The sequence below is a fragment of the Zonotrichia albicollis genome, chromosome 15, assembly GCF_047830755.1.
Source record: "Zonotrichia albicollis isolate bZonAlb1 chromosome 15, bZonAlb1.hap1, whole genome shotgun sequence".
Classification (NCBI taxonomy): domain Eukaryota; kingdom Metazoa; phylum Chordata; class Aves; order Passeriformes; family Passerellidae; genus Zonotrichia; species Zonotrichia albicollis.
Window position 1 is genome coordinate 10841082 of NC_133833.1, and position 13075 is coordinate 10854156.

Here is a 13075-nt window from a genome sequence, read left to right on the forward strand (position 1 = left end):
ATTTTAGCATGATGTGTACACCCCAGATCTGCACTGTCACCAGAAGTGACTCCCCAGACTTTGTACATTCCATCCTGCTATTTTTTCCAGCTTAAGGCCATGGCTCACAGTTCCTCTATGAAGCACTTTGGGCGCATTTTTGCCTAATTGGCCTTTCCCAAGTTTATCCTCACTTTGACATCAAACATGTTTTCCAAAAGATAAGGAAAACACAGGAAATGTATTGGGAAACCAACCTCTCCTATATCAAATAATTTAAAATTATTTCAAAAAATTCACTGAATAATTTGAATAATCCTTGACAGCCAACAGCATGGAAGAGAGACTGCCAGTCCCATGGTTTTCATGTGGACTGGAAAATAAAAAATGTGTTTATGTGAATCAAGTGTAAGAGAAACTTCAAGCACTTCCATGATATTCGGCTGTTGGGAGGGGAGGGTGGCACAGGAGCAGCACATCCCAGCAGAGGAATTCTTGCCCCTACGTGATAATACACAAAGTGCAGGACCAAGCAGAGACATTTTATGGCAAACAGGGCATGGATTTATTGCTGTACCTCACTGGGCAGGTGGCAAAGAGGTGAAGAAAGTTTCTGTCCAGTTCCCATTTTGGTGGGAGTGGGGGTGGATTTCCAGCAGGGAGACCACAGCACCCAGCCTCCAGACAGCAATCCATGCACACACTCAAATACATTGTGGTTAAGAGCCAAAATAAAGCTGCAAAACAACAAAAATATCAAGTCAGTGGAATTGCAGCAGGAGATTGAGCTGAGATTCAAGGCACTTGCCTGGGATGGTAATGGCAAAGCCACTTGTCTGAGAGCACCACACACCCATCATGTTGGCCTGGAAGGGTTGGTTGGGTGCAAATCCCTTCCATGTGATTTATTCTGGCTGCAGCCTCAGCCCTGGCACATGCTTTTGAAGCCAGGGATCTTCAGGAGATGGAGGGCATTGGCATGCACTGCTCAGGTGAGAAACTGTCCTTCCACCCCTGTGCCGCAGCATCCATTTCTTCTGTACCATGATTATTTTTGCTTTGTCTGCACTTAGCAAGAACTACTTTCACTAGGAAGAAGAACCCAGAGGTCTCCAAGACACTCCTGTCTAAACATTTTTTTTTATTGGTGGAATTTACATTAGCAATAGAAAACCAATACTTTGATTTTCTGATGCTTCTTTCAGTACTAGTTCTGCAATACAACTCTGGTGCCTGTTTACAACCTGCCCTGAAGTACTTTGGGTTTGCAAACTCCAGAGGAGTTTTTAAATCATTTTTTTAACAAAAACTGCTTTATGACCTGCCTGAAGTAAAAAGCTGACTTAACTCACTACTCCTGGGTGTAACATCTCCATGCAGCTTTCTCCTCCATGCCACATTTTAGGCAAAGAGCTTTTACGTGCCCTAGAAATTGCATTTAAAAACTCAAGCAGATGAGCTTATCTACAAACAAACACCACAAACCGAAGCAATAAATATAGATGATGCTTTCAAAAGCTTAATCATTTGCTGTCTGCCTGCAACTTTGCATTTAAATGTCACACCAAGTATCATCTCATCTATTTCAGTATGACAGGGTGTGCTGCCCCTCTGGGCAATCTACCAGGAGCCAGAATTTACTCTCTGCCCACTGCAAGATGGCACCATTGGGGAATACCATGCATTTTGCAAATTCTCCTTCATCTGGCTCCATCCTACTTGTGTAATTTGATCTATGCAGGAAAAGTGAATTTCTGGAGCTGCAGTGCAGCCTTCCCTCCAGGTGCAGCGGCTGAACGGAGCAGGAAGGTTCCAGCACTGCCAGCCCTGCACGAGGGAGAACTTGTAAAGCCAATAAACCCAACCACTGATTCAAGAGATACTACATGTGCTGATGCTATACATTATGCTGTGACCCACATTTGGGTTTTCTCAGCTTATAAAATGTTTTATTGAATTGCTCTTCTAAGTAAGAAACAGCAGACACGAGAGAATGGCGTGGAAGACGTGTGATGGCTTCTCCATGAGCAGTTCAAAAAAGGCAAGGCTGGAACAATGCTGGAAATGAGAAAATGGTTAGTAGGGTCATCCAAAATCAGGCCATCAAGGACAAACTGAAGTTATTTGTATCACCTCAATTAAAGCATTCCCTGGACCTCCTGAGTTCTGACATTGTTTCTTAATGCCATGATCCCATCCTGTCCCTCCACAAATCCTCCACCTGCCGCAGGGATGGATTTGGCTGCTAAAGGGAAGGTGGGAAGGTGACTCAGGTGTCTCCCCTTGCTCAAACTGCCAGGAGGAGGGAGCTGAGCACGAGGAGATTGCAGGGAAAGGAAAGGAAAAAAAAAGGAAAAAGGGAAAGCACCTGGGAGAAGCAGGTGCCTCCCTTGCCAGCAGTGCTGGGTCCTGTGCCCATGCTGAGCCAGGGATGGCCAAAGCAGCTGCGGGGGATCATTCCCACCCCTCCTGCTGGCCAACAGCCCCAGGGATGGCCCAGTACCAAGGTGAAATCACTGCCTGCTTGACTGGGGAAGCACAAATTGACCCCAGCTGAAATTATGGACTGGCATTCCCCCATTTCCTGCAGAACCAGGGTAGAGAAGGGAGCACTGCCACAGGAGCTGTGGCCCCAGTAAATCTGACAGCCACTGGTCATACCCATCTCTTTCCACTGGTTTCCACCAATTCCATCCATGTCCACCAATGCCATCCCACCTGGTCATGGCCATGGCTCCAGCCAACGCCTCTGCTCTTCCTTTTGTGTGGTAATTGTGGCACCCATCCTTGGCTTTGCTGCTGGGAAAAAAAATAAAGAAAAAAAGCTTTGTCTTCGGGTACAGAACAAAGCAAAATTTCTGGGTTTGGTTGCACTGAGGGTCTCTCCAGATGACTTCTCTGTTTTCTGATGTCATCATCAGAGATGCAGCTGTGGAAAGGCCCAACCAGTGCTGGTCCAATGTTCACCATCACCCCCTGGGTTCTCCTCCAAACGGGGGCAAGGGGAGCATGATGTACCTAAAATAACCAATTGGATCATTTCTCTGAATTGCTTGGGACCTTCTTGGGGTGGCTTGAAGAACATGGAGTGGCAAGGGAGGGTGGGCACAGACCTCTGGGACCCCTCTGTACTCTGCCTGTGGCTGCGGCTGGACATACATGGCAAAAACCAGCAAAAGCAAAACCATCTCTTCTATGACAAGCAGTCCCAGTTCAGGCTGGGCTCACATACCTGGGGTTCTGTGTCCACTCTGATCAGCAGCACGGGGTCATGGTGGTGGTGTCCCAGCACCCTTTGGGAAGGACCAAGACTCTTGGAAGGAGCAGTTTCAGTTCCCTGCAGCTCCCATGCTCCAAGCAGTTCTGATCCCCTCTTACATGACCCCCCTCAATGCTGTTTCTCAGAACTTTTCAGGTACCATTTTCTGCCCCCACAACCCAAACTGGCCCATGTCAGCTTTTCCCATCAGCGGGTTCATGTTGCATTATCAATAGTCTGGGGAATGGTTTTATCTGCCCTTGGGGGAGGTGGCCTGTACTTTCCAGGGCATGGTTTGCAGAGTGGGGTGATCCAAACCCATGGGAGCCCTCTCCTGATCCCCCCACAGCCCTGGGACACTGCAGCAGGGCACAGTGCTGGGGGCACAGGATCTTTTCTGGGGTCATGACTGGGAACCGTCACCACCTTTTTTTTTGGGAAAACCAAGTTTGTCAGGCTAATACAGGAATAAATGGTGAGTGCTGCAGTCCAGTCCTGCCACTGCACCCTGAAGTCAGTGGTCACCCCATGGAGAAGGAATGCAGTGCAATGGGAAGGGGTTTGTTTGAAATATGGAGTTCGGGTTTCCTCAGGCTCTGTGACACCTCAGCTTCACTGAAAATTTGGGGGGAAAAAAAAAGTTTGAACTTAAATGTGTCTAGATTTTCTAAATTCATGTAACAATTTGCATTGTTTATAAGCCTCTAAGCAGGTACCAGCTGAAGCTGGGCTTCCCTGACAGGGTTTGCCCCCACTGGGGCAGCAGCACTGCGGGGCCATGGGCAGCTGGTGAGAGCAGAGCCACAGGTGCTGCTTCACCTGTGTGTGCAGGAGGAAGCAGCAAAAGTAATTTAAGAATTTGGTGAAGAAATGAGCTATTTTGTCAAGTAAACTCTTTTCCCCACAAAATTTCTGCTGGCAAGATCAGCCATGATGGGAAACAACAATGGGTTTTTGTCTGTTCTCCTGCTCAGGAATGTGGTGGTTTGAATCCCTGAGCTACTGCTGGTTTTCTGATGTCCCCTTGGATGTCATGAGAGGGACAATGTGACATGGCATGGAACAGCATGGGACACCATGGGACACCATGGGATGGTGTGGGAGGCCAAACTGGGCTCTACCAGAGGCATCCTCCCACAATGGGATTTGTGCTACAGAGCTGAGTAAGTCCTGCTTGAAACCAAGTACCAACATGCCAGAAAACGCCCTCAGATGCTTCTTCCTTTACAAACAAGAACACTTTTTTTGGTTTTGCAGATGTTTAACATCTTGATAAAAGTTTTGAGGTTTTCTTTTCCTTCAAATCTTTGATGACTTGAGCTTGCTGGGGCTACTGCAATTATGGCCAAAGGACATTAATATTTTCTGGCATATAGCTCAGCTCTTCCTCTCCAACAGCATCCCTGTGACAGGCCATTCCCTAAAGGCTGCTAATGCCCATGATGCCCCTTTCTGCTGGTGGTGGCCCAACTGTAGGGCACTGCATGAGGTCCCAGCATGGCCCAGGGGCCTCTGGCACAAGGAGCTTTGCAGGAGGAGAGGCCCAGGCACCCACTGGTTCCACATCATCCCCCATGAGACACCTCAGACAAGAGCCTGGCTGGCACCCAGCCCTGCACACTCCAGAGCTGATCCTCCTGCATAACTGCTTGTCCTTGCCATTGTGGAGACCTGTAACCATGGTCCCAGGGGTTTTCAGGTGAAGGGAGAGACGAGAATGTTGACTCCATTATCAGAAGCCTTGATTTATTATTTTATGATGTATATGTATTATAACTCTACTAAAAAGAAATATAAGGAAAAGGTTTCTTCAGAAGCTAGCTAAGCTAAGAATAGAATAAATAATAACAAAAAGCAGCTCTCTCAGACTCTGTCCAAGATAGCACCATCTTGATTGGCCATTAATTATAAACATCCAAGACCGGCCAATCACAGGTGGACCTGTTGCACTCCACAGCAGCAGATAACCATTGTTTACATCTTGTTGCTGAAACTTCTCAGCTTCAGCAGGAAAAATCCTAAGGAAAAGGATTTTCACAAAAGGATGTCTGTGACAGAGACCAGGAAAGCGCCAATGGATATTTCTCTGATCATGCCTTGGCTTCACTCAAGCCTCGCAAGGTGCTTGGTTCAGTCCAGCCCATTACCAACACGCTCCATAGTAAACAGATCCTTGAGCACTGAAAAGAAATGCTCATCTTTTCATCCCAATATCTTGTGCTGTATCAGCTAGGTGATTAAAATCTGCATGTATATATCGAATGATAGATAAGGTTATTTAAGGTATGGAGGAGTCTTTGCCGTCATTACGTAACGTTGTTCTTAGACGTAGCTGGGCATCCCACGGCATCCTCTGCTCACCGGAAGACACCTAATTTGGCAGTGGAGGCACAGGTCCTTCTTCAGGCTATAAAAATGGTGCTGTCTCAAGCAGAGAGGCAGAGAGACCCCAGCTGTGCAGCCCAGCCAGCCCAGGCCGTGCTCAGAGAGCGGTGCCAGGATGCTCCCCACACTGAAGGCAGCTTTTGCCCTGCTCTCCCTGCTCCAGCTCGTCTCTGGCACACCTGTGACTTCATCTCACCCTCAGCAAGCACTGAAGGAGATCACCACCAGGATCCAGGCGTTCAACTCAGAAGCGCAGGTAAATGCTGCTGCACCTCCCAGCTTTGCTTTGCTTTCTGACCTCGTTATTGATGATGATGGTGATGATGGGGATGATGTACTTCACTGTCCAAGGCCAGCTACTGGACTGCCACCACAGGGACTGGTGCCTACCTGGGTGGCAGGAGCCCTTCCTGCTGGCTCAATCCACTGTGTCCCACCTATCATTTGGGCACCCTGGCCCATCTCAGCCTAGACTTTGTGTGATCAGCACCTGACTTGGTGGTACAAGCAGCTCCTGGGGTCGGGTCAGGTGAAGTTTTCCACCTGACTTTAGCTGCTTGGGCTGAGGAACAAGAAAAACTTCTGTGTCAGGGTGACAGAGGCAGCTCGGGGACATGGACATGGTGGTGTGGGCAATGTGAGCTCCTCTACTCCCAGTGAGCACACAGGGATTCTCCTGTGCCTTCCCAAAAGTGCTCTGCAGACGCAGGTCCTGTGTTCCAGCCTGTTTGGAAGCCATTTGCTGAGAGATGGATCTCAGTGCTGGCAGCAGCAAGGCTGCATCCCTGCCATGGCCGGCTGGAGAGGGATGGGCACAGAGGGGCACCCCTGGCATGGTCTCACAGTGATGGTCCTACAGTGGCAGTCCCATAACCATGGCTCTCCCTTGTGTTGCCTCTGCAGGTGCCCTGCAATGACACCCGAGTGGCACAGGTTCCCTTCACGGATCCAAAGGTAAATACCTATGGGAGATAGGCAGAAAATGCTTTTATCATAAGTGCAGACATAGCCAGGGTCCTCCTCCCCGTGGGCCACAGCTCCTGTAGCTGAGGGGGCTCCATCAGTCCCTGAGGGCTGCCCAGTGCCAGTCCCTGGGGTCAGTGTGCAGCTCCACACTGGCTGTGCCTCCAGCCCCAGCCCTGGGCCACTGCTCTGACAGGAACCACCTTAGGAACTCCCTGTGGAACATCCTGCCAGCCCTGGACACCTGAATAAGCAACTTCAGCTTAATTCAGCTACATGGCTCTAATGATCCCCCTCCGTGTTCCCCAGCTGCCAGAGCAGGAGCTGCTGTGCCAGGCACAGGTGGCCCTCACCAAAGTCACCATGTGCAAGAAAATCTACGAGCCTCTGATCAGCAACCTGAAGTTCCTGCACGGCAAGAGGGTAAGCAGGGGGTGCTGCTCCTCTCCTCCTTGTGCTGTGCCCCACAGCTCTGCCCCACGCTGCCTGTGCCCCACGCTGGGGCTGAGCAGAATTTGCTCTCTTGAGTGGGGCCAGAGCTGGGCATGGCAAACCCGCCAGCGCTTGGGTTAATCTGCCCCTGTGGGGGATGACAGCTCCCACTATGCCCAGAGCAGGGACCATCTGGCCGCAGGGGACAGATGTTTGTCCTGAGCAAAGGACAATTCCTGACCTCCCGGGCCAGCACCAACTCTGGGTTATTTACTGAGTTATTTATGAGGCACCAGAGGCAAACAAAGCATCTCTCTGTGCTGGGAGCGCAGCTACGCACCGAGCCAGCCGCCAAACCCTGCTGCCAGCTCTGATGTATTGACACTTTTCCTTCCCCAGAACTGCAACCTGAGCGATGACAATGAGATCTACCTGCGCCACTTCTTGCCCGCGCTGGGGAACTTCACGCAGGGGATGTTCCGGCGCCGGGGCTGGGCTGCGCAGTGATGACGGCTGGCACCGCTGCCAGCCCCAGCCCGGGACCCACTGCTGGCAGCTCTCACACGGGCTCTGCCCAAAGGTTTTGATCGGGTTTGTGTTGTTTAGTGTTGTCTCTGTTTGCTCCTGGTTTCCTGCGCTCCCCCAGCCCTGCTGCATCCCTCCCGAGCCCGGCCGGCTCTCCGGGCAGGCTGAGCCCCGGGAGCTGCTCCTGGCTGGGATGTCCCTGTGCCCGGCACCGGGCGTGTCCCAGCTCCCCGTGCAGGGCCGTGTGCTCCATTCACTCCGCTTGGAGGAGAGCTCTCATTTGCCCAAGGCCGCCCTGAGCTGCTCCGCGGCTTCTCGGGCCGGAGCGAGCCCCGCTCCGGGCTGGGATCCCCGGGCAGGGCCGGAGCCCTTAACTCATCCATCTGCTCCTGCAGCGCCTGCCAAAACCAAAACCCCGCTCATTATCGGCTTCCTGTTCCGCTTAGCGACGGGACGTTTCTTCACAATCATCTTCTCTTCCTAAAGAGATCGAAATCTCATCTGAGGTGGATTTTTCTCTGATTGTGGCTGGGTGCAGCTGGGGGGAGGCGATCGCTGGGAGCAGGGCTGGGGAAGTGCAGCAGCCGAGAGCAAAGGCTGGGGGGGAAATGGGTCAGAGGGGTTGGACTGTCACTGCAATTTCAGTGTGTCGCTTCTATTGTAGGCGGCTTCTAAGTTATTAATTCTGAAGACAGGAGGGTCTGTAGGATAACTTTGAGTCTAATGGGTGCTTACTGGCATAATAAATTGAATTTTGTTTATTTATTTTTATATGTTATTTAAATAACTTATTTTTATAGTGCATAACCTACAAGAAGTCCTGGATTGTTGAAAGCTTTTCTTTGCCAGTATTCAAGGTTTATTTTGAAATTACATGGTAGTTCTGTGGAATACAATCATATTTAAAATACTGCTACCTCATTTCAGGGAACTCTTACTGTCTGATTGCCTTTGCACAAGAACAAATGAACATGTGCTGATTTGTAATTTATTGTTCTTCTGTTTAAAATATTGGTATTATGAGAGTTAATATATTCAAGTTCCCATGTATTTGAATGTCTTCACTTTATTATTTTGTGAATAACAACTATGCACTGATTTTATTGAAGTGTCCCTGTGTTTAAAAAATAAACAACTGAGTTAAGAGCTCTTGGTGTCCATGGTTTATGCTGTCATTTCCCTCTTACCCTCAGCAGTTAGTGAGGAACACTGGGGTGTGCCTCTTGGCCAGGAATGCTGGCATTTTTGGGGCAGTGTACAGTAATTTATCCACTGTGCCACTGGGAGCAAGGCCTTGAGAAAGGAAAAGGCACCAAAGAACCCACCTGGCTCGTGGCTTAGGAAACTGGGGAAAGGAAGGGCTGGAGCAGGGAGGATGGGAGCCTTTGTTTGGGAAGAGGACTTTGTGCATGGGGCCAGGGTGGAGAGGGGTCTGGGGGGCAGGCTGGGGGCTGAGGGGGAGCCAGCAGGACCCCAAGGGGAGCTGCAGGCAGGGGAAGCCTTGTCTGGTGGGACAGGGAAGGGACGGGGCTGCCTCACAGACCAGAACCTGCCACAAAACAAATCCACAAAACAACTGCTGGAAATTGTTACTCATGCTCCAAGTGCCTGCAACAGGGGCTCAGCTGCAGCCTTGGGATGTGCCCTGGATAAACCCCAGCACTGTCAGCAGCAGCCATGGCAGCAGCAGAAATAAATGCGTGAGAACAGAACATGGGCAGTTCCCTCAGGCACATGGTGTGACCCTTGGGATGGTGCTGTACAGGCCAGGAGCTGGACTCAGTGACCCCTGTGGGTCCCTTCCAGCCTGTTCTGGGATTCTGGGATTCCATGATCGCTGCTGCCACCAGCTGCCAGTCCCCTCAGGCAGGAGGTGACAGCTGGGCAAACCCAAGCTCTGTCCCAGTGGCTGTCCTGGGATATTTCTGGCTGGGACAAAGAAGGGAGACCTGGGCTGGTGGCTGTGAGTTCTGGCAGAGCCCAGGCTCAGCAGCCACAGGTGCTGGACCCCTGTGGGATGGGAAAGGCTCCACAGAGCACAAGGAGCTCCAAGAGGGGAAACACTGAGGACACATTTCTGAATCAAGCACGTCTTTGGTGGGGACACTGGGCAGGTTCATCCCTGGATGGTGGCTGGATGAAGGCACAGCCGGGGCTCCAGGAACACTGGGGACCCCACGGGGGCTGCAGCTGCCCCTTCAGAGAGCAGTGGGGCCATCACTGCCACCAGCTCCATCCCTCCCTTGGGAAAGGACATGGGAATCTTTAATTTGCTGTTGTGTTGGGTTATTGACCTGGAGGGATGTCAGGGTCCCACCACAGCACCCCTGACACCCTCAGCTGGGCAGAGGGGAGAGAACATAGCAAAAGGCTTGTGAGTCAGAGTAAGGACAAGGAAAACACAATCAGCACTGTCACGGGCACAACAGAGTCATCTTGGGGGAAAACTACTTTAATGATTTAATTATTCAATTTATTGTGAATTAAATCAGCAGAGGATAATAAAAATAATAATTAAATCTTAAAACACCTTAGTCCCACCCCTCCCCTCCTCCCAGGCTTAACTCCACTCTGGATTTTCTCTCCTTTCTCTTCCAGCTGCAGCTGTGCAGGGATTTCCCCCAGGGCACTGCCCAATGGGCTGGGCCCTGTCCAGCAGCAGGTCCCTCTTGGAGCAACTGGAGTTGGTTCCATCAGGCCTTGGGAAACCTTCCCAGCTTCTCACAGAACCCAGCCCTGAGCTCCCCACTACCAAAACCTTGCCATGCAAACCCAACGCACCTGGTGACTTCCTCATCACACAGCAATGCAGTTTTCCACCATGATTCAGCCTGAGTAGAGCAAAGGTTAACTTTTTCTGTGATTTGAGCATTTTCTCTTCATTGATCTAGAGCTTTCCACCATGATCACTGGGGAACCCCTGTGTCTGCAGGATGGGGCTCCTGCCTCCATCACCCTCTCCAGCATCGCTTTTAGGCAGGGATCCACCACCACCACTCATCCCAGCCCGGTGGGACAGCTCTGTGCCACCATCCCTGCAGGCCATGGGTGCAGTCACACAGCCAGAGCAGCTCCCTTATCTGCTCTCCATAGCACAGCACAGCTCTCCACTGGCAAATCCCTCTCAAAGGTCTCTCTGTGTCAGTGACTTCACCTAACTTCATCCGGGGCATCTCGGATGAACACCAGACAAACAAAATTACTCTCAGTCTGGCTACTCCCAGATTCATCAAGTGCTCACAACTTGTTATCTGGTGACAAGTTGCTGTTTGAGTTAGAAAAATCCCTATTAGTTATTACAAAACTCCAAAGTTTCCCAGCTCAGCGTTTCTCAGTGCCATTTCCTGTGGCAGCAGCGGCTGGTGGAGCTGGCAGAGCCCATGGTCTGAAAGCTCAGGCTGCTCCCCAGGCAGGGCAGGATGGATGGACAGGATGGATGGACAGGATGGATGGACAGGATGGATGGACAGGGCAGCCTCCTGCCCCCTGAAACTCTGGAACAGGGCCACAAAGCCTCAGTTTCCTAGCAGGACTCTGATTCCCTCCCTGCACACAGCCCTGCAGGATGCCACACTGCTTTGGGGACTCTCTTTGGTCAGGGGGTCCCCAGCTCTCCACAAACCCCCCAGCTGATGCCCTGCTCTGCCCAGGTTTGTCCCCACACAGCTCTGCCATTCTTTCTGCTCCTCCCCAGGTTGAGAAACCCAGGGACGGAAATCAGAGTGCAGCTGAAGGATGCTTTATGTGATCTGGAGATATTCAAATGAAACACCATAGAAGATCTTGCAGGATAGTCAAAGGAAAATAAAAAGAAAAGTGTTGCTATTGGGGAGTGTCAGAGCAGTGGGCTACCCAGTTTAACCACTTCCAATTCACTGTGTAGAGGAAGCCCTGAAATATGGAGAAATGGAGTATCCCCAAATCAGGTTTATATGTGACCTGACTCCTGTCACTCTCATCTTACAGTGGAAATTTCACAATGCAAGATCAGAAGAAAATTTTGACTTGCACAAAAAAGAGCTGTTGCTCTCCTAATCGGGAGCAACTTTGGAAAGTGCCTATAAGGGAAAAATAAGTTTTTCCTTCTGGTTCAGCAATTTTACGGTAATAAATTGAGGTGCTTCCTCCAGAAAAGTGCACACAGTTACAGGTCACCAAAGAATCCAGAGCCTAAGAGCTGAAGGGGTGCAGCCCAAGCAGGCCATGAGTGTCCTGGTGCAGGTGCTGCTCACCCTGCCGGTGCTGTCAGCCTGCCTGGGTGACAGGGCGACTCCACAGCCACAGACACTATGGAGCAGGACACTGAAGGAGACCATGAGGCAGCTGGAGAAGGTCCAGCGGGAGGTAGGGCTGGTTGGTGCTTTGCCCACTGATGGGAGGAACAGATTGTTTCACCAGGCTTGGAGGGAGCGATGCTGAGCCAGAGGAAGGTGATGAGCATGGGGTCACAATGCTCCTGGGGCCTGGGGGGATGGATTTGTGCTGTCTGGAGCCTGACTGCTCCTCTCCTTTGTGTCTTCATCAAGGTTTCCTGTGACAAGATGAATGTGATAAATATTTTTGCAGATCATAAGGTAAGAAAAAAACCCCAACCATGTAGCCCTGGTGGGTGCTGGGGGCCAGAGGAGAGCACAGGGGGGTGGGAGGCAGGTGGGGAGCCTGGGATCCTGCCTGTCCTGGTGTGGTGCTCTGGAGGAGCAGGAGCTCTCTGTGAGCCCCCAGCACAAACACTGGGCTGCCCAGCTGGTTCTCAGCACTCCCAGTGCCCTGCACAGGTGCCCTCACCTTCCCACACCCATCTCCACCTCCAGCCAAAGCAGCTTTGGTGGCTTCTGGCCACCCTGGGGACAGAGGAAAGGCAGGGATGGGCACCTGTGCTTGGGCAGCAGACAGAGGTTCAGCTTTTCAGAGAGAGGAACACCTCCCTTTGCCTTGGAGAGCTGTCAGCAGCTCAGACAACCACACACACCTATTGCACAGCATCCTGAGAGCTGGGTATCCCTCTACAGCCCCTTATCTGGGGAAGCCTCTGCAGTTAGCACAAGATTTAATAGCAGATAATAAGGCCTCTTTCTGCTCTGAAAACTGCTGCCTAAGCCACGCTCGCCAGCCCCTGAGTTCCTGTTTTCACAGAAAGCCCATGCCCTCACCTCACGAGAGGAGATGCCTGAGATGCTGCACAGCCCCACACTCACAGGGACAGGCTGGTCACTTGTTTGAAGACACTGTGAAAGCTGGGATAGAGCAGGCAGCACTGGGAACATCCCCCAGGGAAGAAGGTCAAATCAGTTTGTTATTGCCACCAGCACTGCTCATCTCCCAGGTGTCTGTGCCATAGGGCTTCTCCAAGCCCCTAAGGAAGGCAAACTCTTCTCAGATTATCCCTGCAGCCTCCCTGCCTGCCCAAAGCAGCTCCACAGGGTCCCACATGCACACTGCAGCAGGAGCACGGTGCTCCAGCACAGGGGGTTCCCTCTGTGCACACTGCCACAGCTTCTGCCAGGGCTCAATCTCTCCTCACCAGGAAAGGGA